Source organism: Strigops habroptila, chromosome 6 (genome assembly GCF_004027225.2).
Source record: "Strigops habroptila isolate Jane chromosome 6, bStrHab1.2.pri, whole genome shotgun sequence".
In the NCBI taxonomy this organism is placed as follows: Eukaryota; Metazoa; Chordata; class Aves; order Psittaciformes; family Psittacidae; genus Strigops; species Strigops habroptila.
In genome coordinates this window covers 44,008,609-44,036,350 of record NC_044282.2, presented here as the reverse complement: position 1 = coordinate 44,036,350, position 27,742 = coordinate 44,008,609, and the positions used below count along the sequence as shown (strand labels likewise).

Here is a 27,742-nt window from a genome sequence, read left to right as displayed (position 1 = left end):
TTCACTGCCTGTGGAGCCCACCAAGGCACCAGATGCTGCTGCTGGATGACTATTTTCAGCAGCTTGGCATCTGGGCCCCATGATGGCCTGTGTGTCACATTGGAGTAGGAGCTTTCCCCGTGCTGCTGGGGATGGACACAAAGGAAAACAGATTTGCTGAGGTTAATGGTAATTAAAAATAAATTGTCGTGACTGTTTTTAAGCCAAGTTCTACCTGCCAGTTATTAAAGAGCAAAACCACCCCCAAAGCCAACCCAAAGCTTTGCTTTTTAAAAGCAGACATTTAAATTATACATGCTTGCTGTTTATTTCTAGACTCTGTCCACATTGTACTGGGCAGAAGTGGGAAGCATATATGCACATATATATAAACCCCACATTAAATAGGGAGTTACATGTGTGATATCCATTTGTTCAGCCCTGTATCATACTCAGTCTTGGCACAAAATTTACTTTCTCTACCCTGAGGATTGATGATAATGAAACTAATGAAAAAATACTCCTCATATTTACTTCATCTGACTAGCAATTCCCAGTGCATCACAAGTAAAAGCTGCCCTTGTTTACTGAAATAGTGTTATGCACGATGCTCTAATGCTGCTATGGTTAGAAAGATAGTTTTAGCCCTCAGCTCTGTTAATTACCAAAAATCACTAGAAACAGGGATTTCATTTTTTCCCTTCAGGTTTTTTAACAACAAAAGTACTTTTTTTGTGTTTGTAACAATTAGAAAAATAATGATCAAGCATTATTTTTAGCAGATGCTGAAGTCTTCAGATGTCCTCTTGACTGGCTCACCTGAAATTGAAGACATACTTGAAAGAGACAACAAAAGTATTTGACTTTTATTTATTTGGAGGTAAAAAAATAAGGACAAATTGCTTAGGGTAGCTTTCTTCCATTTTTTGTTTTGTTTTAAGTGCAATACATCATCTGGTAGAATCAATGAAGAACAAACCAAGCCAGTGTCTGGTCTTAGGAGAGCTCTTGCCATCCACTGCCCCCTCAGAAGTCACTGTAACCCACAGCCCAGGGAAGGATGCTGGGTTTTTACCCTTTATGAATATGATTAACTGCAGATACAGCTAAGAGCTGCATTGAATGGGCTTTGCTTAGGATTGAGCATGGTTCTTTATGAGCAGTCAGTAGCACTATTTTGACTGAATGCATATTCTACAGATGGATGAAGTTCAACCCGGAGCACGGGACTAATATAACCAGGAAATCAACTGGATCCTGTTTAACCCTGAAATTTGCACATGCACATGCCATTTGGACAAGAAAGCTTGTAATTTGGGCAAGACAATTTGCTACCTGCAATCACAAATGACTATGCGGAGAGGTGTTTCCTCAAACATAAGGGTCTTATTTTTCAATTTGATTAATCTAACCATTTTTCCCCCCCCTAAATCTGGCTTTGTGTATTTTTTCCTGTGAAAATGAGGTAGTATTATTTTTGTTGACTCCTGAATGGTTGGAGAAGCACTTCAGAACATTTTAGAATGCATTCAGAAAATACTTGAGATGCACAAAACCAGAATGCCCATAAAAGCCTTTAAATGCAGGCCAGCTGTTTGCTGTAACCCTCCTCTCCAACCCAACAGCCCTGTGCCCCAGTGAATTATTTTAAAACACATTCTGGGCAGGAGATGTAATGGATAACTAGGGCTATAAGATTTTCCAGAATGTTTATGACTGTTCCACAGAAACTGCTTTTCATTTTCATAAACGTTAGTTTTTATAGGTTTACTAATAACAACTGAAAAGTTAAACCTACCTGAGTTAAACCTACACAAAACCACATTAAAGCATTTGATAGGGATTGAGGTGGAGATAGTGCATTGAAGTAGTTACATTTCTTTAGCAGACAATAAAAAAAGAACCAGCCTGGAAAATGATATTTTGGGTGAAATCCTGGCTTTGCTGTGATGGACTTCATCCAGTTTGCAGTCTGGAGTAACATTTTCTCCTACGTTAGTGTCTGAAGTACTTGATCTGCTGTAGCTTCTGAGTCATCTTTCATGATACCTTTTCATTGACTGTTAAAGAAGCTGAATCAGACTAATCAGCTGACCCTTTCTTTCATCTATAAACAAATGATTCCATTGCTAAATATATAACATGATAGATTTAATCAGTTTTGATAGAGCAAGCAGTAAAGTAGTATTAAAGCCTGTCAGAAGATCTTTTGAATCTATTATAATAGTAACAACAAGAACAACAATAATAATAATAATAATCAGGTACTTAGAGCCAATTCAGTGTTTTTCCAGTCTTAGTTCATGCTTTCCATCTATTAAATCAAGTCAGAAGTAAACAGAAGCTTTAATAAAACTGGAATAAATTAAGTTGCATAATTCCCCTACTCTGGAATTCGTTGGTTAACTGGTTCAAGAAATTCCGGTTACTTGTATTCCTCAAAATATCCCCACAAAGGTAGTATATTGTGACAGCTGTGTGTATCACAACTGTGTCTCTGAATTATCGTGAAATCCTGATTCTGATTGGAAAGTGATCAGGTAATTTTCTAGATATTAAGGAAATCCAAACCTGAAGTGTTTATTGAAATGGGCAAAGTCTTGATCACAGGCTGGTGCATCTGATGCATTTCTCAGCTTTGTGTGTGTGAATGCTAGAAGAATGAAAGGGGAAAATCAGTGCTAGAACAGGTTGCCAAGAAAAGCTGTAGATGGCCATCCTTGAAGGTTTGAAGACTCAGCTGGCCAAAATCCTGAGCAACCTGGTCTGGATTCACTATTGACCCTGCCTAGAGCAGGGTGGATAGAAACCTCTGAAGGTCCCTTTCAGCCTGAAGGACTGTGATTTTCTGTTCTGGAAAAAAGGGAGCTTGTAAAAAGAAGTAAATATTAAAGGAAATGCTGGGATTAGAGAACTCCATAAAGATTAAATGACAACCTGTCTTTGCTTAAAAAAAAAAAAAAAAGATTCCCTGTGCCCTGCAGGGAGCCACAGTAGTTTTGAGATTGTTCCCAGAGGTTTCACCTCTTAAAATACCTACTGTAAGGAGTGATATTACAACATCAAAAATTACTCTGACACACCATTGCCAGCAGGTAACCCCATCCAAGGTTAGCAGTGTGCTGAATGATGTCATATCACAGTAGGCAAAGAAGTACTAAGTTATTACCTCTGATTTAACCAGAGGAGCGGTCAACTGATGAAATTATTAAATAGGGACTTTGGAAGGAGTAAATGAGCAAAGAGATTTTTTTTTTTTCATACGTTTTGGTCTGTGACTGTGGTAAGTCTTGATATAGGCTAAAAATATTTGATGCATAGGTGATTTTCCTAGCTAAACCATCCACTGCTGTCATTCCAGAGGCTTTACAACTGCTTCAGTTTTCCTTCTTTTATTTTTCTTCTTCACCAGTATCTTCAGAAGGTTTCTTGGACTAATCCACTATCAAAAAGGATGCATATATCTCATTTTTGCATAAATTCTATTTCCTGCCTTTAAGATGACTTAAAAGTAGAACTGCTCTGGAAGCTTCTATCTAAATTTTATGACAGAAAAATTACCACTTATGTTGTCCAAGTAAAGGAAAAAATGATTTGTTGAATCAAAATATTTGCTTAAAAATGGTCAGAGGCTAATCTACCTCAGCTAGCAAGCTGTTTTGTAGAAATTAATAGTTCAGTAGTTTTATGTCTTTGGTTTCCATCATACAGCAGATTCCTTTGCCAATCTTCTTAGCAAGAACACACCTTTTGATATTTGGTGGTACCTCACCTGGCAAAAGCCATCAGATTGTCTCCAGAAAATCTGCTGATCAGTGTACCTTATGGGAGACTTTCTTATTCTTCCATCAGTTCTCCTAGCAAGAGTTCAGCAATTGGATGAAGAACAGCAAAGTTAAATTTATCATGGTAAAGTCAAAGAGAGAATTCCTCTGTGCAGACAGAGGTACTCATAATTCCTGTGTACTGAAGAAACTTGCTTCCTTTCCATCAAAACAATCTAATTGTATTCTATTTTCAAAAAATGTGGTTCTCTAAGTAAAGAAAATGTGTTTTTCTGCTCCCTGCTGACTAGAAAATGTTTGCCCTTTTGCCGTTTCTTTTTGGGTAGAGATTAGACCAGTTGTGTGCGTCATCCTAATAATGGATTATCAAAATTTTCTGTCTTTGAGGATTATAGTATGAGTAATTGACAGACTACACAGTACACAGAGGCAGAACTTTTCTGCTAATGTGTACTTTAAGCACTCTTCCTAGTGTGCCATTGCCTTCTACTTTCTGAAAGTCCACTTGTGCTGCCAGTTCCTGACTTTGCTGCTAATGTGCAATTTGATCTATATGTCTTCTCTTCTGACTCTGGTAATATGCTGTTGAAACTGCCACTATTTTGGAACAGTGCAGCTTGATGGAGCCAGGAATTAAAGAAGGAAGATCAAGAGAAGAGAAGCTTTCAGAAATGAGGAGCCCAGAAATTCTTAAATCCACTGGGTTTATCTGAAGTTTAACTGTTTTAAATATAGATTGTGGAATTGTCCTATTTGAGCAATCATGCCAAATGCATCATGATGTCAAAACAAATTATCCTTTTATTACTGTTTCCAGTCAGATCTCTTGGTCTTGTAGAGGGTGAAGAATAAAAGACTGAACAATAGTAATGGTGGACTCTGTTGGTCAGAGGTAACTTATGCTGAAAATGCTTTTACATGTTACTTTCTGTATAAAAAAATGTACAAGAATGGCTGTTCCTGAAAAATAGCAATGGCAAAAGTAGTTGCTATTTTTCCAGAAGTACAAAGGTGAAAATGTATGTCTGCAGCTGGAATTAATGTGCAATTATGTGCCTTAGGTTAGCATAAGAGTTATTTTACCTCCAATAATGTGAACTGGAAGTCTGAGAAAGACATTCCCTTCAGAAACAAAGCCTTAAACTTGCCTGTGTTCTGTTGTTTGATATCATACATAAACGTGAGCATGTATGTTGCCCTTTAGATGAACTCATATGCCTTTTTTTTTTTTGTGCAGCCCTGCTTATGCAGATCTCTGAGTCTAGAGAATGATTTAATAAAGAAGAAAGATGTATGCAAGATCAATAGATGATAGTAACCTATGAAGTAATAGATTTGGAAAGCTGGGAAATTGGCCAATATTGATTTCAGTCAACACGAGGGAAAATGCTTACTTTATGTCCCTATAATGTTATAGCTAAGTATTCAGTTTGTGTTTCTTCCACTATTAAAGAGCACAAATTCTTTTCTATGAGGGTGGTGAGGCACTGGAACAGGTTGCCCGGGGAAGTTATGGATGCCCCATCCCTGGCAGTGTTCAAAGCCAGGTTGGATGGGGCTTTGAGCACTTTGATCGAGTGGAAGGTGTCCCTACCCATGGCAAGATGGGTTGGAACAATATGGTCTTTAAGGTCACTTCCAAGCCAAATCGTTCTATGATTTTATGATTCTATGATATAATCTTTGAAGAGTTTTTTGCCTTTGAAGGTTTTCAAATTCTTGTTGTCTAGCTGTAAAAGTATGAAAACAAAGATGTCATGAAATGAGAGAAAAGACTGCAGAGAAAAGAACTTACTTAGTTACAGTCACATCAGTCTTTGTCCTCTAGGACATTATTTTTCTTAGTCCCACTGAACTTAGATCTAAGTTCATCTGGTGCCACCTGCTCAAAAGTTTCTTTCTTATCCTGCTCTGCAGTTATTGTTTATTATTTTTTAAATAACTGAGTATGTCAAATTACTATACACTGTGTTGTGATACTCAAGTCAAAGGAAGACCTAAAATGTTCTCTTATTTCAAGATCTGTTGGATACTCCATTCTTGATTTGGAGCATTTAAGAGTAAGAGTAGAGAAAAAGATGCAGATGTATTTTGCTTTACATTTCAGACTTTTTATAAGAGAAGTCCAAGTCTTGTATGTACTGAAGTAAATGGCAAAGCTTTCATTAACTAATTCAAAATAAGAAATTGGTTCAGAAAAAATGGGAAAAAATAACCTTGACTAATCTAAAACTTACATAAAAACCTCTATCTGATAGACACCTTTCTGGTTCATGCAGTAATTACGCATGAAATTATGACCTTTGTAATGAGAACTCCTTTTGAGCTCTATCATGTAAAGATGTAATTGGGTCATAAAATCCTTATAAAAATTTATGAAAGAAAATTGAGTGAATGATTCTGGAGGATAATTTAGAAACTTGAGTATCTCACTCACTTTGCTAATTTATACCTGAAGCATTTGCCCCATCTAAGTAATGCCATTCACTAAATGATGGCATCAGGATCTTCTCCAGAAGATCCTATTTAGATGAATTTTCACTGTCCATTTGTTCCTGACAACTGGAGGGTGCAGAATGACCAAGACTATCCAAAGTGATGGGTAACCTTTGGTACCCACCATAAGAAATGAAAAAAGTATCTGTCTTTTAAACTGTAGCAGCCCATAGTTGTCTCAGCAACTCAGTGACATCTTTGACTGATTATGCAAAACTGAGGCACTCAGACACAAGCTATGTATAATAATCATGAGCTTTTAGAATTAGATTTGTATTAAGACCTTCAAACAAACAAAAGTAATGCATTTATAGTTTTGTCTAGTTCCTCCTTTCACCCTGAGTCCATCTTCTTTGTGGACTCCAAAATTCTCATAAACTTTTTTTGGAAACTTTTAGCAATTAACAGAGTAAGAGTTAATCCTCTATATTTGTTTCTTTCATTTTCAAGTGACTTTCTGTGTAAACTAAAAAAAAAAAGGTTTTCTTTTGTTCAGTACCTGATGAAACTCAAGTTTAGAAATGTCAATAGCTTACTCAAATCTATGCAGCTGTTTGCTCATGCGAGGTATTGGCTTGCAGTTCCTCTGTATTCAGTATGATTTCCCACTGCCTGCCAAGTGGATGTTGGTGCAGTCCTAACTGTAGGAATACACTGTTGCAATAATTATAAACAACACTTTCACAAAAATTATTTTTAGAACAGCAACTGTCCTTTTCAATGTAAACATATTTTTTTCTGCCATGGTGGCAATTTTAATGTGGGCAAGCAGTATTCTGTTTGATTTTTTGTAGGTGGTATCCTTAAATTACACAGAAAAGATTTCCCTTTTCTTTCCCACCCTGAGTGTGCCCGGTTATTTCAAGTTTAAAAATATGTTTATTCATATGAAAGGTTTTTTGTTTTTTTGTTTTCTTGTTTTTTAAATAAGATTGGGTTTGTTTGTTTTGTTTGTTGTTCTTCCACTATACTGCGTAGCTGGAAAACTATTTCTGTTAGCTTGCATTCAAATGATAGTAATTCTGTTTTACCAGGTGGTATTTAGATAATGTTACTTGAAAGAATCTCTTGTATATGTTAGATGTCAGAGATAACTAATATTGTACTGGCTAGGGTGTTGCACTTATTCTGTCAAACTAGAAGGGTTCTTAGTCACATGCTTAACTGCAAATATATGAAGAATTCCCAAATTGTATGGACTATAAATAATTTTATAAATAAACTTGAAGAAAGCAGTTGTCTCGTGTAATTCCCTCAACATATGCACAGTGCTGAAGTCTGTTACTTCTGATGAAAAATCTGCTCTTGTTTGTTGAGGATAAAGAGGGAGAAAAATAGGAGCTCTGAAATGACAGGAGACATCTGTAGAGAAAAGAAAGGTGCATGATGGTAAATGTATGAGAATGTTAGTTACACTATTACTTTATTTTTTTTATGTTATGTTGTTCCTTGATTTGTCATTCAGTGCTTTGACTTTCAGTGGAAACTGAAGAAGAAAAAAAAAGGTGAAAAAATACTTAGGTGTCTAAAGATGTAAGTAGAAACAGTTATAATAAAAGTGCCTAATCTCCATTGAGATTACCTGAACATGCTTCATGGCCTGGAAGCCTGACTACTTTTTTCCCCTTAAAACCAAAAATCTCCATCGATTTTAGTCTGGGTTTTTTGGGTTTTTTTTAATTTCCTTTTTTTTTTTCCCACCTGGTAAAATATATTGAATAGTTTTCAGCAGGCATTATCTTTCTGTTATCTCCGAAATTTGAGTGTTTTATTTTTGTGTGTATTGTATATAATATATATAACCCATGAAAATAAATCCAGCTTATAACCAATGAAAGTGAATGAAAAAATAGAGGTGTGACTCTCTGTCATGTCTTCTCATCTTTTTTGTGTTAATGTTTATTTTCTCATGCCACCAACTTTTAATTCTTTAATATCCTGCTGAAGCATGAGCCATTGGAATTTTCAGGATGTGGTGTGTTGCAAGAGGAAAAATGTATTTGTGTTGTATATCTACTGGGTACAGCAATGGGTAAAGAAAGAGCTATGACTGTCACCATTTTAGATAAAATACATAGAATTGATGGTAAAATGTTCATTGACCGAAATGCTTTCCCACCTGCTATAGGTGCACCTATTCATCTTAGATATCAAAAAGGCAGACCAATGAGCTAAGCGCAGAAGACATACAGCGTCTGAGTCAGAATATGGGTTTATAAAAACCTGCAAAAGACAAAACAAGATTTAACACTTATGATAACAGTAATATTGTATCAACAGCCAGTTCCAAATTGAGGCCTGTTCTAACAGTTCATTCATTATTTGTTATGCTTAAAAGTCTTATATAGAAAATGGTAAGAGAGAGGACATTTGACTTTTAGTTGTAAAGTGGTACTTATTGATAATTCAATGGAATCAACATAAATCCTGTTGCTTACTAAATGATAATTTCTCATCTGCTGTTCAATATGAAGACAACTAATCTAATGTGAATAGATAATTGTTGGGCAAGGGCTTGTGAATACATGTATAATTCACTTAGTATTTCTATGTATGTTCGATTTATATACATGCAATTAGATATAAGGGGGCAATGAGAACATTCAGAGACATGCATTACTCTCTGAAAAACAGAATGCATGACCTAAAGAGAGTCTTTTTGCAGTATCTTTTGTGGATACTACGATGATCTCAAATAAAGAAAGTGTCCTTTGAATTATCAAACCACCCTGATTTGCTGCTGAGAGAGAAAATATGTTTATAGAAAGGTTTTAGGTGTGCTGTTCACTAATTCTTTTACTGTCTAAAAACGTATTTTTAAATGTCCTTTTTTCCCCCTGCCAATCACATAATCAGTTAGTGCCTGTTTCTTTTCTTGTCGGGCTAAGCTGGCTTCCTCATTTTTGCAGTTCATCAATACAAAACTGATTTGAAGCTGAGCTGTATAATAATAAGCCTTTCAGCAGCCAGGCTTGACACTTGCCTTGTAATTAAGGCCTTGATGGTTATGTTGATGGCAAATGAAAGAAAATGGCTTTGTTCTCAATTCCAGAGGCTTGATTGCTGGTTCTCGTTCTCACCTGAATTCGACCCATTCTGCATTGTGCACATGATTGCTGGAGTGTGAGTAATTGCAGCGCTGGCAGATGACATTTTCATGAAGCACACTCTGCACTGCTCCAGAGGGAATTTACAGAATTTATAGCTAGAGAAGCTCATCAAACATGGATTTAGGAAATGCCTATGTGAAAAGTGGGAGCCCACAACCAAATATCAGAGCTTTTCTTTTGACATTTGCTTTTACATAAAGGACTAGTGTCTGCAACCTGTCTTACCTTATGGTAGCAGCCTATTCCTGACTAGATTTTGTGATTTAGTACAGTTACTGAAGTTCATTAATGCTTTTCTTTTTTGCATGTTTTCTTGTAATTTTTTATTTGCTTGAATAGGAGTCTCAGGAAAGGAGATGGAAAATTGTTTTCTCATGTCCATTCATATTTTTACATTTCTCTAACCTTTCAACTATTTAAAAATTGTCAGCTGTTTCATGGTACTTATTGCTGACAATGTATGCTTGGTTTTCATTTAAATCCTCTTATTTTTCTCAACCTTTTTGCATTACAGCATATTTTGTTTATTTTAAATGAAAATGAATGTACATTTTAACAGTCACAAAAGTTTCTACAATGGAAATATACTCTAGTAAATATAAATCAGATCTTTAGAAAGAAAACAGTAATGACATATTGACAAGTTCACAAATTTCAATAAGGGTGTTTTTATGTTGTAAATAAGAATTTCATACTGAAATTTTGCGTTACAGGTAACATATGCCACGATATGCATCATCTTTCCTTCTCTCTGCCTTTTCCTGTCCATCTGACAGTCTTTGTGCCCATCTTGTGTTCACCATGTTTGCATCTGAGCCGCTGGTGCTTCTCTTCGCTCTTGTTACACAATAGCGCTTGGATGACTACCTGTGGGTTGTTGCTGTGGTTATATCTTTCTCAGTGCTTGAACCAACAGAAACATATATGGAATCCTGCTGACCTTTTTCAGTCACAACTATTTACGCTGTCACTGACTTTGCAGGTGAAGATTCATAGCTGCTGTGATTCAGATGTATTTTTACATTGCCGTCTGTCTGGCAAGCCAAAATATCTGCACTTAGTTTTTAATATTTCTTGAAGCTTCTCAATCATGGCAAGTAGGGAGCCTTTTCTCCTTACTTTTGGTATTACTGAAAGTCCTGGGCAATTGAATGATTGAAGGTTGCAGGTTTTTTTAATTAGGCTTATTGATTAACCCCTATGAAAAGTTAGGTGAGAAGTCCTTTGAGTTTCTGCAATAAATGTTTCATTCAGAGTAGTGCTGATTATTTAAAGTATGCATAAAAAAAAGAAAAAATTGAAGTCTAAGCTGATGATGTTAAACTGCCTGTTGGTTTAGGGTCTAACTTATCTTTATTTCAGTAATAGAAATCTATATCAATAATGGCAACAAGAGAAGAATCAATCTAAACTGCTGACAGTTGTTTTAATTTATACTATAGTCCTCAGGTAACTGGGTAGCACATGGGGACACTTTCAGATGTCTTACCTAAATTTATGGATGTTATGCTGCTGTCATTTGCAAAAAGTAGGATTTTTTTGTTGTTGTTGACTTGAATGGGAACAAGATGGAACTTGTTGTAAATACATCTTGGTTTTAGTTGTACATAGTAGATCTCCTAATATATTTTCCTTCCAGTGTTAAATTCTGCTCTTAAATGTTCCCTGGGGACTCCACACATTCAGATTCAGATCTTCAAACGTTCTTAGGCAGGTTAAAAACTTTTGAGAATTTGGGTCTGAGAGACTTACTTGTTGTCTTTTTTTGCCATGAAAGTAATCACACTTGAGGTCTAAGGCTCAAGAGTTAGAGATAAATGTTTGCAGTTCTTCGTTGCATCTCTTACAGTTATTACTGGAAAGCTGAGGTGCAGCCAGATATCTTTGCACTTGCTGATACTCCTCTTGCAGAAATGTTAGTCACCTCACCCATGTACATTATGGCTTTTTGAGGTGCGTTCCTGCCCTCAGTGTGTTCCTCCTGCAACAGTCCTTCTCTTACATTGATTTTTGAGTGGCAGCTCTGCCCCAGCAGGGAAACTGGCTGTTACCTTTTGCAGTGTCTGTAACAAAACAACCCATACCTGTCCAGGAGTTGGAGTAGAAGGGCAGGTTGTTATCCTCTGTGTCCTTAGTCAGGATCTTTGACTCACAAAATAATTTTCTTTGTCAGAATGAGACTTGGATCAAAGCTGAAGATGCTGAGAAAACCCTGAAGAATTTTAACAAGTTTGCAAATCTGTTGCAAAATGGCAAACTATCAGAAAAGGAGTGAAAACAACAGCCACTGGACTAGAACAGTGAAATCTGTCAGTGAACAGAAGCTTTTGAACTTCCGGAGTTGAAGAGAAGAAGCTGCCTGATACCATTACCTTAATTATTGTGATGGTCTGAGATATACTGGGCATGGTGATCAAATGTTACAATGTGTAGGCTGATTTTGGATAATACTACATCTAACTACACCTACATTTTGGATAATACTACATAAGTACAGGAGCTGTAATGTTGAGAATCTAGTTCCAACCTCCTTCCACTAGACCAGGTCACTCAAAGCCCTGTCCAACCTGGCCTTGAACACTTCCAGGGATGAGGCAGCCACAACTTCTCTGGGCAACTCGTTCCAATGCCTCACCACCCTCATATTGAAGCATTTCTTCCCAATATCTAATCTAAATCTGCCCTTTTTCAGTTTAAAGCCATTCCCCCTTGTCCTGTCCCTACATGTCCTTGTAAAAAATTCCCTCTCCAGATTTCTCATAGGGCCCCCTTTAGGTGCAGGAAGGCTTCTGCAAGGTCTCCCCTGAGCCTTCTCGTCTCCAGGCTGAACAACTCTAAATCTCTCATCCTATCTTTGTAGGAGAATCACCTTAATGCTTTATTTTAAAGTTAAAATATTGCAAGTCATGACAAATGTTCAGCTGGCATTCCTATGTCCTTTTTGCCACTACCTCTGGTACTTACTTGAAAGCTTCAGCTCACTTTAATAATCCTTCTCTTACCCTATTTGTAACCTTCACCTTTTATACACATCTCATTAGCTTTCTCAATAAGAATGTTAATAAGATCTTCTTTAATTTTCTCTAACACCCATTCATGCTTGCTTTTCTGTATCTTTTCCTCAAATTTCTTCCATGTACCTCAGTGACCCAAAGCTCAGATGTCTTGTTCTCTTCCTTCATCTCTCCCTCTTGCTTCTCTCCTTACTTTGCTTTGTGTCTTTTGCTTAACAGTACAGACATGTGGTATTACAACATCTTCTCAGCACTGGCTCTTAATTTCACCTGTCTTTCCTATTCTTACCTTTCACATCCAGGGGAAAGAGGATGCCCATCTTGTGCTTTTTCAGACTTGCTGTGAGATGCCTTTTTGGCATGTGGCAGGGAGCTGACTGTGTATCACCCACAGCTCTGGCTATTGCGTGAGACCACTGAGTATTTTGAAATATTTTTCTTTCTCTCTTTTAAGTCTTGAACAATTTTTCAGTTAAGGGAAAAGTCTCTTACCTTTCTCTGCTTCCTCTGTGCCTGTTGTAAAGGCCATTACATTCTCTGGCACCACACAGCATGTCACGTTATCTCCTCCTGTATCATGGTTTTCCAGCCAGTGCAGTCCGTCATCCACAATTCCACATTCCACAATTACATCCACTGAGAAACCCAAAGTTCTTGGACACTATGATGAGTGTATGTGAGTAGTTCTCCTATTATTCTAAGGAGGTAAGGAGAGGGCAGAAGTTTTCTCCATTAATTTATAAATAGGAGTATTCCTGTGGTTTTTGTTACACCTTCTTGTAAACCAGCACCTCTGTTTGTTATGACCTTATTACAAGTCTTTTTGACTCTAGATAGATTTTAAGCTTGTCTTACTTTGCAGTATCTCTTAATCCATAAATTACCTACTCAACATCTGTTCTACCTGCTGGTCAAGCGTTTTTGCTTTCTCTTTCATTCAACAATGCTCTGCATTTACTCCACAGATATGCCAGTACAACTCTTTGGTATGCAGTTCACATTGTAGCTGATACGCCAGCACTCCTTAGTTTTCTACTTTTGACACTATTAGAAATCAATCTGTTGTAGGCACTTGCCCTACAAATATCCCATTGCCCATTTGAGATCTTCTATACCTGCATCAAAGAACACCCAAGGCTTTGTCCTCCTAACACATATGTTCATAAACATATTTTGCTTTTCTATTTATTTGTTATTGTAGGTTTTGTGTTGGGTTGTTTTGTAGTAGTTGTCTTGTCTGTCTCCAGCTAACTTGGGTATATCCCAGCTTTGCATCCAAGGCACTGTTCGAAGTAGTGATACCAATTATTGTTCTCTTACCTGACAATACTATTGAAATATGGGGAGGAAAGAAGAGTGGGTTTCTGAGCTAATGTCACCTGAGAAATAGTCTGAAACCATGAAATGCTTTAATGTAAGAAAGTAATGGCCATGGCTATAGTTTTTACTATAAGTACAATTTGGGATTCATTTAGTTCTGTAATCTGTTCACAAATCATTTGCAAAGAAATCCGATCAGTGGAAAAATGCTCATTTTTCTCAAGCATTTTCCAATTGTTCATGAAGACAAATGTCAGCCTTGGAGGAGAGTTACCATTTCTGTTTACACGTACACACAATTATTCTTAGTGTGTGAATGATCATGTATTGCTTTAGGTTTTGATTTGGCTGTCTTTGAAACAACAAAATAATTGAAGGGCAATGAATAGCTAGTAGTAAAGATTAGTTTTCATATACATAATCATAAATATAGACCAGTTTGTAAACATTATTTATACTTTTCTTTTTTGTCAAGTGTCACTAAAAGACCAATTGTATTTCAAACAAATCTTTGTGACTCCTGTACAAAGCAACAGTAAGTTTCATTCACAGCAATACTTTCCGTGATGTAAATAATTGCAACTGAGTATACCTAATGATGATTTTCAGATCCAGAGTCGTATTTTAGCATTAGCCTCTATAATGTACTATAAACATGCTGAAATGACTATTGCTCATATGTTTGCTACTAGTATATTTATTTGCAGTATGACTAACTGCAAAACAAACTCAATGCTTTCATTTCCACATTCAGTTTTTTAAAATTAGTACTGCAGTAACAGACTTTATTTTGCATTTAATTCACATAGTTACGTATAGATAATCTGTTGGTTCTGAGAATCTTAAGTATCTTCATGTAAATTACTATTTTAAAGAGGAATCAATTGAAATGTATTCATTTGTCTTGGTCAAGGGACATAAGAACTTGCAGCTTCAGAGGGTCAGCTGTGGGGGTGACAGTGTATGACAATGAAAGAGCACCTCCCCATATGTGTCTCTCTTCTGTTCTGACAACAATGAAGCAGATTTCAGCAATGTATGAAAAAATCACTATTCAATCAAGCTTGTTTGCACATGGCAAAATAGTAGTAAGGCTAGTGTGTGTCCTTCTTCCTTTCCCATTTATAAATAGAGAGATAGATAAAAGATAAAGATCAATAGCTGTCTACCTATCTGTCTCTCTCTTATGTATATGATCTTTGCTCGTTAGGCTTTAAAGACGTGTGTCAATTTTATTCTAAACATGCCTCAGGTACATCATAGGACATTTTAAGTTACCATCAAACAAAGACACAGAAAGTGGATCCACTGTGTGAATATAGTGTGTTTCCTGGACCAGGCTAGAGCCTTTTTTTTGTTGTACTGAAAAGGCTACTTCTATGCATCTTTATGTTACAATATGCTGGGTATTGCACTTTTGCCTTCATTTTGTTCAAAAGATGGTCTTGCTATTAAATAAATTCAGTTAAGGATTAAAGGAAAGAGAATAAAGAATTAACTTGTGGCAACAGATGATAAAACTGGGCTTCAGTCCACAGAGGAGTCAGTAGGTGCTCAGTACTTTCACCTGGAGTCATTAGGTAGTTCTGACCTGGGTGCACATTAGACTGTGTAAACAGCTCTGCCCAAAATCTGGCATTGTAGGCGCATCAGTAACACATTTCACTTTGCCACATTCACTTATAATAAAATTCTTCTCTGATAGTCATCGGTGTAGGAAGGTAAAACTAAACCGGCTAATCACTCTTGCTATATATAGTTCATAGTCTGCAGTGTATAGGTCTGTAATCTGTAGGTTAATGCTATTTGGTTTTACACTTCCGTTTATCTGGTGTGGGTTTTTTTGGGTGGTTTTATATTTTTTTTATTTTTTTTTTCTAAGATGCTATCACTACCTCTGGTGTGCTTCAGGAAATAGCAGGAAAGATCCAGAAAGGCAAATCAGTTCTCTGCCCTACACTTCGTTTAATCATTGGCAAGTTGCTTTGATTACCTTCCTGATTTTCTCCTGCTCTGGCTCTCTGCGTAACACTGTATCAAGGAGGTAAATCTCAACACAGAAGAAGTATTTGCTGACTTCTGAAATGCCTCCAAATCAGCAGCTCTTAATGTAACAGCCTTTCTCCTAATATAATCTTCTTTGTAGTAGGGTTTTAATATGCAGGATAAAGGACAACATTTTGACTCATCCACTGCTGTTGGGGTGTCCTCCTCCTACTTAAGGCAGTTTTCAGATTCAATATTGTCCTGGCACTGGACACATTGCTCACTTTGGAAAAGCCACAAGTAACGCTGCAAAGACTTCTGTTGTGTTTTCACCATCCTCTTTACCTTCTGCAATCAGGAAAGTCCTCAGATTTCTTACTCAGGTATCAGCACACCGTTTCCCACTTTCTCCAGTGTGCCTCACAGTCAGGAGATAACTGTTTAACCAGTGTTTGAGGAGTGCATGCAGCCTTTCCAAAAACTCCTTTCAGTGCCAGTTGTATATTTTCCCCATTAGTTTTAAATCCTTGTTTGACAGCAACTGATTCTTTGAACCATTAATCCTACCTAAGCCACACTTGACATCAGAAAACATGACATCCAGTATTGATGAGGATGCAGATGGACTGTCTGCTTTCAGTGCTTAAATTTTCCGAGAGCACTAACTTTCAACTTTGGATATCTTCTTCCTCTGATGAAGGGCATTCACTCTGGTATATTTCTGTATTTCAGACATTAATCATCCTCTTTTATTTATAGATAATAGTGTTTTATAAGTCTAGGAAATATCTATTTCAAAGCAGGATTGGGACTGACTATTGGTGGATTTGCATTAAAGTTAATGTAAAATCTCACAAATACTCTTTGTAGTTGTGTATGTGTTCTTGATGGAGGAAGGTAATACAGCAAATATGTAATAATAGGGAAAAGATTTTTTCACCTTATGTTAGGTTCTTAATTTTTGCAGTTGGATTCAGGATTTCATATTCTGGGAGAAACAATATTTTATTTGTTATTCAGCTAATGCTTTTTAACTAACTTTTTGGTTTTATATTTCTTGACCTTTGACTTAATGTTTATTGCTAGAGGTTGGGTTTATGGTACGATTTCCATTAAAAAGCATGATAGAAGTCTCCCTAATGTCAGCAGAAGCAGGACTAGGCTCACTGTATTTTATTTATACATTAATCTAAATAATCAGAAGCATGACTTTAGTGTCTGTAAATTTACATCATCTGTCATCTGCTAAAATCTGTCCATAATCACAAATATCTCATAAATATTAATATGAACTCAATTCTTTAAATGTATTTTAAAACTAGACAGCTATTGGAAATAGTTGTAATTATTTCATCCTTCCCTGAAGAAACAGAAAAGCAAACTAAATTGTTGCAAGCAACAACTCAAGTGACCACTACTGTTCAAATAGCAGAGCAGAGGGAGGCAGAGGATGTACACAGCCCATGAAAGGCACATGGTGGTTGCATGTGAGTGAGGTTGAGCTGGACGTTTCCTTGTGATTTTATTTTACTGGTTCAGTTTTTCTTCTGTAGCTTTGGGGATAATAAGAATGGGGAGCTCTTTATGACCTTTGTGGGAATTGCTGGTTTTCAGCATCACTTGGAATTTAACCTTTTTGTGAGAATTTTCTTGGTTGTCACTAAAATGTCTACTGCTTATAAAGATAAAGCATCCATCCCAGGTGTTTTTGCCATTCTCATAGTAAGTACATCACTTAGGGCATCTCAGAGGTCATGTCATTTAATCTGCTTTTCTTAGGTGCTAAGCAGTACCCTATATTTCTACTTTTGCAAGGGTAATTGAATTTTTTGTTTAGGCTCCTGAAACAAAGGATTTTTATCATTAGCAGAATTCTAATGAAAAACTGTGGGGATTTTATTTTTCCAGTATTCTCAGGGGTAAGCGAGTTGCCTATGGCTGGATGTGCGTTTGCCAAGCTGATATTGAGGCAGTTCTCTGAATAGGTACTGCATATGTGGAGACTTGATTTGTATATGCAAATCAGTATTCCCCATAAATGCAAGAGTGCTGTTGGACATCATATTTTTCGATTTGAAGTAGAGGCCCAGGAGTGCGTAGTGAAAACCAGCATTGTTAGCCCTGTCTTTGCGTATTTTAACAACTGATTGATTTTCAGATCTGTTAATTCTCATTGTTTCAAATAATAAAAAGTCATAAGTATCATAGAATCATGGAATCGTTTGGGTGGGAAGGGACCTTAAAGATCATCTAGTTCCACCACCCCTGCCACGGGCAGGGACACCTTCCACTAGCGGTGTCTATTCCCACTTGCTCAAAGCCCCATCCAGCCTGGCCTTGAAGACTTCCAGGGGTGAGGCATCCACAGCTTCTTTGGGCAACCTGTTCCAATGTCTCACCACCCTCACAGGAAAGAACTTCTTCCTGGTATCTAATTTAAATATTATCTATTTCAGTGTAAAGCCATTCCATCAGAAAAAAACCCAATATTTTAATTTTTAGCATATTTTTAAGTCAGCAGCAAATTAGGATATACAAAGCACATGCACTTATTTACACTACCTCCAGAAGTAAGATACTTTCATTTTGAAGTCAACGGCTGTTGGAAGGAGCTGATGGTTGTTCCGAAGGGCGGCCGGTCGCTAGCCGTGGTGCTGAAACCCCGGTGCCTCCGGCGTGGAGTCCCTTCTGCAACGCCCTGCAACTTCTAAATCATAAACATCAGCGTACCGTTTAAACAAAAGTAGAAAAATAGACTATGTGAAGCATCTAACAGTTTCGTTGGTACCTTTATTGTGTAAATAACTATTTCTTACCTGCATCTGAGCTTACAATTGAAGTTGCAAAGTGTGTTACAGCCATTTTCTCCATAAGAGCAAGTCCATCTATCCTTACGTAGGAAAAGTTTTTTTTACGATCAAAGAGAAAAGGCAGATTAATATCACCATGAAGATGTGTGTAGAACTGTATATAAGATATTTCATTTTAAGCAGTAAATTATTGGAATTAATGGCTTATGTATATTTCCTAACATTAATTTACTCCCTCAGAATTCCATCTGAGAATAATAATAATAATAATAAAAAACAAACTATAAATAAAAAATTTTGGACTCTCATGAAAAGTTGTTGGGGTTATGCGTAATTGTGTTTTAGCCAGCTGAACTGTATATATAAGAAACTGATATTGAAACCTGATCCTTAAATTATAAAAGAATTTATGAAAGAAATTATAATTCTTTGGTTAAAAGGCTCTTTTCCTGTCTACAGTTTCAGATTTTTTCACTTAGATTCATGCATTATTTTGAAGATTAAAAGACCTTCTCTGTGTTTTTCTAAAATTACAAAAAAGTATTAACAATATACTAATTAATGCATTTACATGCAAACAGCTTGTTTAATAGAAAATAGTTTTTAAGCTTAATTTTGTTCCCATTTTCTAATCTCGTTGAATATTTCCTTGCCTGAAAAGTAGCATATAAGAAATTGAGTACAGTATCTTTTAGAGGATTTATGGCAATGCTGCTGAATTTAGCTGAGCATAAACAGCATGGTGAGCCCCTCAGGGTCTCTTCATTTTCCTGACACACTCCACTGCTGCCCCATTAACACTTCGTCTGTTATTGCCATCTACTCAGTTTAATGAGTATCTTTGAATTTGAAGTTCTACACAAGAAACAATAGCTCAAATAACCGATGCACCTACTGCAGCTTTCAGCAGAGTATCTTATTCCCTTTGGTTTTTTTTTAATAAAAAGTACATTTCTGTTCTTCAGCAGTGTAGTTACATCATGACATTTCCTCTAATTATGGTAGACACTAATCACAAGCACTGAGGAATGACTACAAGTATGATGCTGTATCTGTCTGTGTAGAAGGTAAACATGTGCTGAAGAGCTGCTAGAGGAGGCTTTTCCTTACTTTAAAATTCATCCTTTTAATACTGAGTCTTTAATATGAAAAAGGAATAATACTGCTGGAGACTGTGCTATCAAAGCAGAATATTATATTTCTTCTAAGAAATCATAAGACAGAAGGACTAGGTGCCGTGTTCTGATACCTGTATGAATCCAGCTAACTGCTGTAAAGAGTCAGTATGTGGCTCATTAAATTGGGTTCCCAAAACTGAATTTATCACATTTCTCTAAACACATGCATAAAACATTTTAAATTATTAAACAATAGGCTGTTTTATCAGACAAGGACTGAACCTGAATTAAAGCCTGAATAATGCTGCACTAGGACACATCATAGGATTTAAGACCAATTCTAATTTTGCATTGATTATTAACTGATAAACAACAGCAAAAGATTGCTCTAAATCCCTGTAGATATTGGACTGGATATAGAAAGTCTTTGCAGCACCAAATAAAAACTCTGAATAATTGAACAAATTTATATTCTAGAAAACTGAGGAAACCAGTCGGATATTGGAACAAGTTTTTGTACTAAATGCATTTATTGAAAGCCTGTTTTTAAAAGCTAAAATAACACGTGTGATTTTCTCCATTCCTAGTAAGCTTGCTACCTTTAGTAAAGTTTTTTTGTCTTTTGTTTTTTTTTCTCTTTTAGAAAATGAGTCTGGAAGAAAATTGGTGAATCCGATCCAGTGGACCTACAAGCACTCTGACAGGCTCAGAGAGCAGAGTCTGTACCAAAGAGCAATTACCCCACAAACAATTTCAGGTACAATTGACCTAAATATAGCACTCTCTTGAGATTATTGACAAGAGTTCATTTCCTGTAGTGCTTTTCCCATTTACTACTCCTGGTAACCACTGTGATCTTATCTGCCTGGTGCAGCATGACTTCTGGGATGCAGCTAAGAGTTCTGTTATGCATTATCTTTAAACAGACAATTCATGCTAAGAGAGTCATTTGCAGTTAAATTAGATGATGCATATATTATTCTTGCTGCTGAAGTTACACAGAGCAGGAATGAGTGCCTGAATCCTTTTGCACCTGGATACACTGGAATTCTTTTTACTGTGAAATCAGATTTTTTTTTTTTCTTTTTTTTTTTTAGTTTATTGTAAATAAATGGGAAATTTTATTTCATTAAACTTTAACAGCAGAGTCAGCTGTGCAGGATAGATTGGCTGGAAAACTTGCTATGTGTTTAAGTATGGCTTCCCCTAGTGCCATCCTACCTCCAGATAATCACTGTAGTTATTATATGCTGGCATGAAAAACAAATGAGCATATAAACTGAGTGTGTAAGTGTACAAAATGTGGATGAACTGAATTCAGAGGCTGGTAATGATAAACCTATTTCAGTTTTGAAGAATGCATTTTTCTTAAGCATTGCTTGCAAACTTGTGCAAAATGCTGGATACGTTTGCCTGCCATGTGTGTGGAATATAGAGAAAATAGATAGTGTTCCCTTGGTGTTTATCACAGAGATTTTTTTGCATCCTATTTCTTTTACTGAATTCTCATTTAGAAAACCTATGCATTGCCCAGAAATTCAAAAGGTTTGTATCAGGTTGCATGCTGAGCAGCTGTTAGGGAGACATTTTTTACAGACCTTTATTATCTAATATAGCAGGACACAGTTGTGCTGTTATTTTCTTGCATGTGCCCTATGTTTTGCCAAAAGAACATCAGAATATTTATTTTATTAGGGGAATAAGCTCTGCTAAAAGTCACATATCCCACTTCTCAAAGGAAACTGAGGACAAAGTTCAGTAGAAAGATGAATAATTTATAACATAGAGGCACATATATAATATATTGGTGTACTGACTTGGTTCCTTTGATGATGTTGGACAGCAGTTATAAATGTAGTTAGATTCAGGAATTCTATACTAAAAGAAGATAAAGCATAAATCGGTTAATTACATTACATAGTAATTAAGTTATAGGGAAAATTTAAATATCAGAGAAAACTTACCTCTGATTTATTTTTTGCCAATCTACTGTAATGAGTTGATGAGACACAGCATATCTCAGTGGAAAGCAATAGTAATTTGAAATGCAAGTATAAGAAGAAGAAAGCAGTAAAATAATCTGCGAAGGTGGGGTGAGAATATGCAAGACATTCTGGACATCAGCTGGAGAGGTTGAAGTTATAGAACTTGAACTGTGCTTTGGGATTGTGAGAAATCTATGTGGTGCTTTCTGGTGGGCTCCTAAATAATTTTAAAGTTTGAGAAGTGAGGGAATGTGCATGAGAAAAGTAAATGGATTTGTGAGATGATCTTTCTGTTGTAGTGGGCCACAGAACAAGACAATTAAGAAACCATGGCCTCTGTGTGTGTGTGCGTGGGGAATAAAATCAGTTCTGCATCAAAACGAACAGAGAGATAACTCATAAGCAGTTAACAACAGCCCCAGAGTCTGAATTGAAATATTTACCTTCTTTACGTTTGATGTTTTACAGATAGAACCTCTCACAGTCTTACTGGCTTTTGCAGCTCTGCAAGGGCATAACCTTGCAGACTAAACCCTGCTGGTGTGATTTTTGCTGTTTTCTTTTTGACTGCATAAAATATATATACATCTTGATCTTATATCTGCAGAAGAATATCAGATACACACATTTTGTTAATTATTATGTTTACATTCCAGATATCTGACATGACTGACATACAAACTGACAGTTGTATATACTAGAGGTGACTAAATCAGTTTGAAACTTAGCAACTAACCCCTGAAAACCTCATGTAAGCTCCCTTCTTTGTGTGAATGTGAGTCTTCGTGAGGATTGCTCACTTCAGCTGATGACAGATAGAGACATCATTCTGGGCTTTATATTAAGCTCTATCTTGTACTATATTATACATCCAATGAAAGGTATAGCATTTTAAGCATTTTGATGTAGTTATTTGACATCTTCAGGGGATGCCCTGGTCCGTTACAGGATGCAGACCCGTAGAGGACACTATCATAGATTAGTGATTTTAAGGCACTTTATCCCTGCTGCTTATTCAGTTTGCCCTGCCACCATGATGAAAAGACATAGTAAAGCAAGGCTAATTAGACAGTGTAGGAATCCCTGGTATGCAGTATTCTTCTTAGCCAGTTTTATATTCTTCCTGCTTGTTCTACAATGCCTCAGGGAATGAGAAAAGTCTGGTCCATTAATCAGAGAATTAGCTTAGATTTGGAAAAGATAAATTCAGGTTTTGTCTATGCCACAAACTTCTTGCAAGACACTTAGCTAAGTATTGAGCAAAATTCAGCAAAACCTAAAGATCAGGGGTTGTGCTTGGGCTTTTTCTGCTTTTGAAGCAAAATCAGGTCTCTTTCCGTGTTTCTGGTATCTTAGTTACCCCACTCAAATAATTGAGTATTCAGAAATGTTAGCTTCCCTCATTAGCTGAAATGAATTCTCTATACTTCTGTATCATACTGCTCTTATGTAAGGATGTTGATGGAGTGTCAGGGATGCAGAAAGCAAAATAATGTCTTATGTTAGTTCAGAGTATTACAAATATAATGTCATGATGTTAGCTGTTGGCAGGGTAAGTTTTTCTAATATGATCTGAAAAAGCAAAGTTCATAAATCAAAATGTCACATGTTGCTAAATTTACAGTTTATAAATTACCACTATAAATTTATGTAGTAGAAATCATCACATAAATTTATGCTTCTTTCTCTTTTCCTCTCTCCAGACTTAAGTGGTTTCAAAAATGAGGCAGTAGGCTCTTTAAATTGCAGTTTCTAGGCAGCATCTCTGCTCCTGTGAACAGACATGGCTGTTTATATTGCATGGGCGAGCCAACTGTGATTGATTGCAGGCTGCTGCTGATGTTAGCAGCTACAGAGAACAGTTATGTTAAAGCTGAAAACACCAGGTCAGGGTAGCATCACCAATAAGAAATGGAAAAAAAAAAAAAAAAAAATCTTGTGTTTTATTGGATATATACCTCAGCCTGCCAGAATATGTAATCCCTAAAGCATTCTGAAAATCGTTTGGGATATAAAATCAAATTAAACCCACTCTCAAAGGGCATGGTCTCTGCAGTAGCAGCTACATGTATAAATCCAAATCCTACATCACGGGAAGCATGCATCATAAGTAATGATGTTTTTTAAGAGAAATCTGATGAAAGAGCTGATCATTTTTGTAGCTAACACTTAGGAAGTATTGGTGTAATTGGATTAGAAGAGGTGAAAAATGATTTAATGATATAAGGAAGAAGTTCTTTACAGTGAGGGTGGTGAGGCACTGGAACAGGTTGCCCAAAGAAGTTGTGAATGCTCCATCCCTGGCAGTGTTCAAGGCCAGGCTGGACAGTCTTGGGCGACATGGTCTAATGTGAGGTGTCCCTGCCCATGGCAGGGAGGTTGGAACTACTCCAGCATTTTATGAAGAAGGGTTAGCATGTAGCTTTATTTTGACCAGTTTCCAGTTTTTAGCTTTGTTATGTGATTTTAAATGATTCTTTTGTCTTTATGAATATTGGGTGGTAAATTTTGCTGTGCAAAAGTATCTTAGCACATATGCACTTTTTTCTTTTTTTCCACTTCACATGAACGTCTGTGTACTGCTGAGCTGCTGTGTCTAACTGAAGTATTTCTTCTGAAGCCACAGAAGACACAGAAGACTAATTTGAAAGCCAAGTGGAGTTATGATGAAGTTTTCATTGATAAAATAGGGTTTGAATCAGGGTTGAGTTAGGTCAAAACTATGATTTTATACAGTAGAAATAAAGCTTTGATTAACAAGCCTATGTATAAAAAAAGACCTTCATACACTGAGACAAAAAAGAAGTACATTTCTACAGCATACATTCATCTTCAGTGCACTGAAGAATGCCAAGGAAAGGAACATGCTTGATAAAAGCTATAAAGAATCTTATCCAGTAAGTAGCTAAAGTCAACAGAAGTTACATGTTTTCTAGCCAATCAAAGCTATAATGAGAAACTGTTTTAAAAAGTTTCTTAAAAGCATGGTGGGAAGGCAAAGCATGTGCAAGTTATTATAGTTCGGTAGCCCTTTCTGTGTACAAATACAGTTTATGACCTTATTCATGTTATTGCAGACTGAGTTTAAAGAAAGATGGGTACTCTAAAAGTTTCCTCTCTTCTTCCAAACACATTTTTGGGAAGGTGCAGATTTCATGGTTACCTTGCTCCTTTCAAGAGGTAGCTGGTCCACTGTGGTTTGGGACAGAGCAGGGCATTGCTTCTCACCAGCTCTCAGTAGTATTGTCCTCTTGATGACCTTGTGGATGGTTTTCTATTTCAAAATCATACAGAAGTTAAATATTGCTGAAAATAGCATTCACTCTTATGCTCTCTTTCATGGCTTTGGGGGTGAAATTTATCTGTCCTAATGCCTTTGTATCTGAATTGTCTTTGGCTAGGCTGCCTTTATAGTCAGTGGAGAGAAATAGACACTTTTAGGGCATGATTCATCTTTTCGGAAGGTAGCCATCTAAATAGGTCAAATGAATCAGACTGTAGAATAGCATGTTCCTTGCTAGTGAGAATAAAGGAAACCTAGAGATCAGCCTAGCTGTTGATGCCTATATTGCAGATATCTGAAGGTAAATGAAATGAACTCTATGTCTATAGGAACTAAGCCAGAGGAAAATATCCTACTCTTTAGGAAGCACTTTTTCCTTCAGACGTCCTTGTTTCACTGCACTGGGGTGCATGTTCATAGTCATAGTCATGAGGTGATAAGTTTAAAAATAAAAATATTGCACCCCCACCTTCTCCTACTTAATAATTTTAAATGTGAAAACTGAGTAGACTTTACTGTGCGACTAGGTAATTTGTATCCATCTGTCCTCGGTTATTCCACTGGTTCCTGTGGAATCATTTTCTTACTAATCTCTGCTAATAATCTGTATGTACAGGATCACACCATGGTTTTGATTGGTCCTTGTAAACCATTTCAGAACCAGATACTTTTTTCTCAGTCCGAAATCTCTGCAGGTAGACAGTGAAGTGAGGATATGCAATTAATGCAGCCTAGTAGACTAATTTAAATTGTATCCCCATCATAATCTTTACTGTTAGTGCCAGAGTTTCACTAAACTCCCCAGCAGCTGAGGTGGTTAGAGCAATATACCTGAAAGTCCCCATGATGAATATTTTCAAGTGCTAACAAATGAGTTTTGCAGAAAGGATCTCTGCTTTATTTTGGTTATGTTTGCTTTAAGTATCAACCATAAGCAGTAAAATGGAACACACAGGAATGAACAATGTTATTTATTATATATTTAAAATACAAAATAAACAAATAAAGTCCAGTCTAAGACACTTGAACACCAACACAGCATTTTCACATGCCGCTCTTCTCCCACTGTTTGCGAAACTCTGGATCCCAGCAAACCTGCAAGACTTTGTCAGATGCATACCCAGGAGTAGCACAAGGATGACAGCCTGGAGTAAGCAGATTGCTAGTGAGGCTAGCAGGTGCCAAAACATGCTGTTTCATGACCCAGTGTAAAGATGCCAAAAATAATCTCAAATGTACTTCAGTAGAAACCCCTCAAGCTTCAGAAATACAGTCTGCAGAACTGTCTCAGATTAAGCAAGAAACTTAAAGTTAGAAGACCAGTGTTCTAATTTCTGCTTTACAGCGTATTAGCTGTGTTCAGGTAGTGGTGCCTTTCAGCCAAAATCTTTGTTTTGCCACTTAAATAGATGGCATGTTTTTCAAAAGGAACTGGGAACAGAACTACGATGGACTCCACAGGTGAAAACATGAAATTAAGTTGAATCACATGTGAATGTTGACTAAATATCTCTACCTTATTTTCCCTGTCTTTCAGAGTTACAGTTTTTAGCTGTCTTTGTTTATAGTAGTTTCAAATGTGTTAACAGCAATAAAAATTGCTTTATAAGTGCAAGTGTTGTAAAAATCAGTTTATCTTACTATTAAAGGTAAAAGTAGTTTCATAGCTATAGAACATGTTTCATTTGATCGGCCTGAAAAGAATTTGCTATAGATAAAGTAAGATCCAATTGACTGTGTTAAGTAGTTGCATTTGACTTTAAAGACAGCAGTACCACGACTGTGCTAAGTGAACTTGCAAAATGCACTGGAAAATTATCAGAATCACTGAAATAGTCAGTACTGTGTGTTTAGTATGTAAAGTAAGATCAATGCAATAAAATGTATGGCTGAAATTGAAATACAAAGGCAGCGGTGAAACTTTATTTGCATGTTAAATATTATACTTAAATTTGTTAAATATTATACTTAAATCTGCCACAGTAGCCCTTTGCAAATCTGCTGCTGAATGTATATTTTGCAAGATATCTAAAAGTTGCTGAGAAATAAGGGATAGTAGTTATGACAGAGGAATGATGATTGGTGTATTTTGTAGACACCCAAAGAAATGCCCATATGAAAAAGGGTGTCTTATACAATTTTTAAATATTTTATTAATAGTTTATTAGAGAGGAATTCTAGGTTCTATAGAACACTGAACATCAAAAATATTTGAATTAAAGTTCAGATTTTAGAAGGTGTTAGGTAAAGATGGACATCTAAGGGTGTGCACAAAAGTTACTATGGAAATTATGTGTCCAGCCTGTCTGAAAATCAAAATGGGTTAAGTGAATTTTTTGAAGTATTTCACAAAATCTGTTAAAATTGAGCTTGCATTTATGGGAATTTCCTTCTACGTCTATAAATATTTATAAATACCCTAATATTTAAATCCATTTTACTAAGTTCAGAGAAGCGGTGCTTTCTTAAAGAATAGTTGATGAGTTGCAAAAGTCGATGGTTAATTCTTAAGGGAAAATCCTTCAGGGTCAAATGGAGTCTAGATGATTTTCTTGAATTCTTTTTTAGAGATTAACTGGTTCTTTTCAGGGAATTTTACCATATAAAACTTACATTTAAAGTAGACAAAAAAGTTGTATAATTAAGGAATGGCCACCAAAAAGGGTTTTTATTTACTTTAAAACAAGAGCAACTAAATACTGGCTTGTTTAATGGGGTAGTGGTTTTGTTCCTGTTCTTATTTACAGTCTTACAAAACTATACACAGTCTGTTTAAATTTTGAGCCCAGTAACAAGCACAATAGTGAAGACCCAGTGGAGTTGCCTTTGGTGAGAAGGCTTGCAGAATTTGTAGAA

General features: G+C 36.3%; 1 protein-coding gene across 18 annotated transcripts in view; it reads left to right on the top strand.

The window, feature by feature from the left end:
* The window catches only part of MYT1L (myelin transcription factor 1 like), a 301,101-nt gene that overhangs the window by 64,630 nt on the left and 208,729 nt on the right, over positions 1 to 27,742 (top strand). For 17 of the 18 annotated variants that reach the window (XM_030489651.1, XM_030489647.1, XM_030489655.1 and 14 more), the window contains exon 2: positions 20,262 to 20,375. The exons of the other annotated variant lie outside the window; for it this stretch is intronic. The gene's annotated coding sequence lies outside the window, so the exon portion shown is untranslated. The remainder of the gene's footprint in view (positions 1 to 20,261; positions 20,376 to 27,742) is intronic. 18 annotated transcript variants of the gene reach the window in all.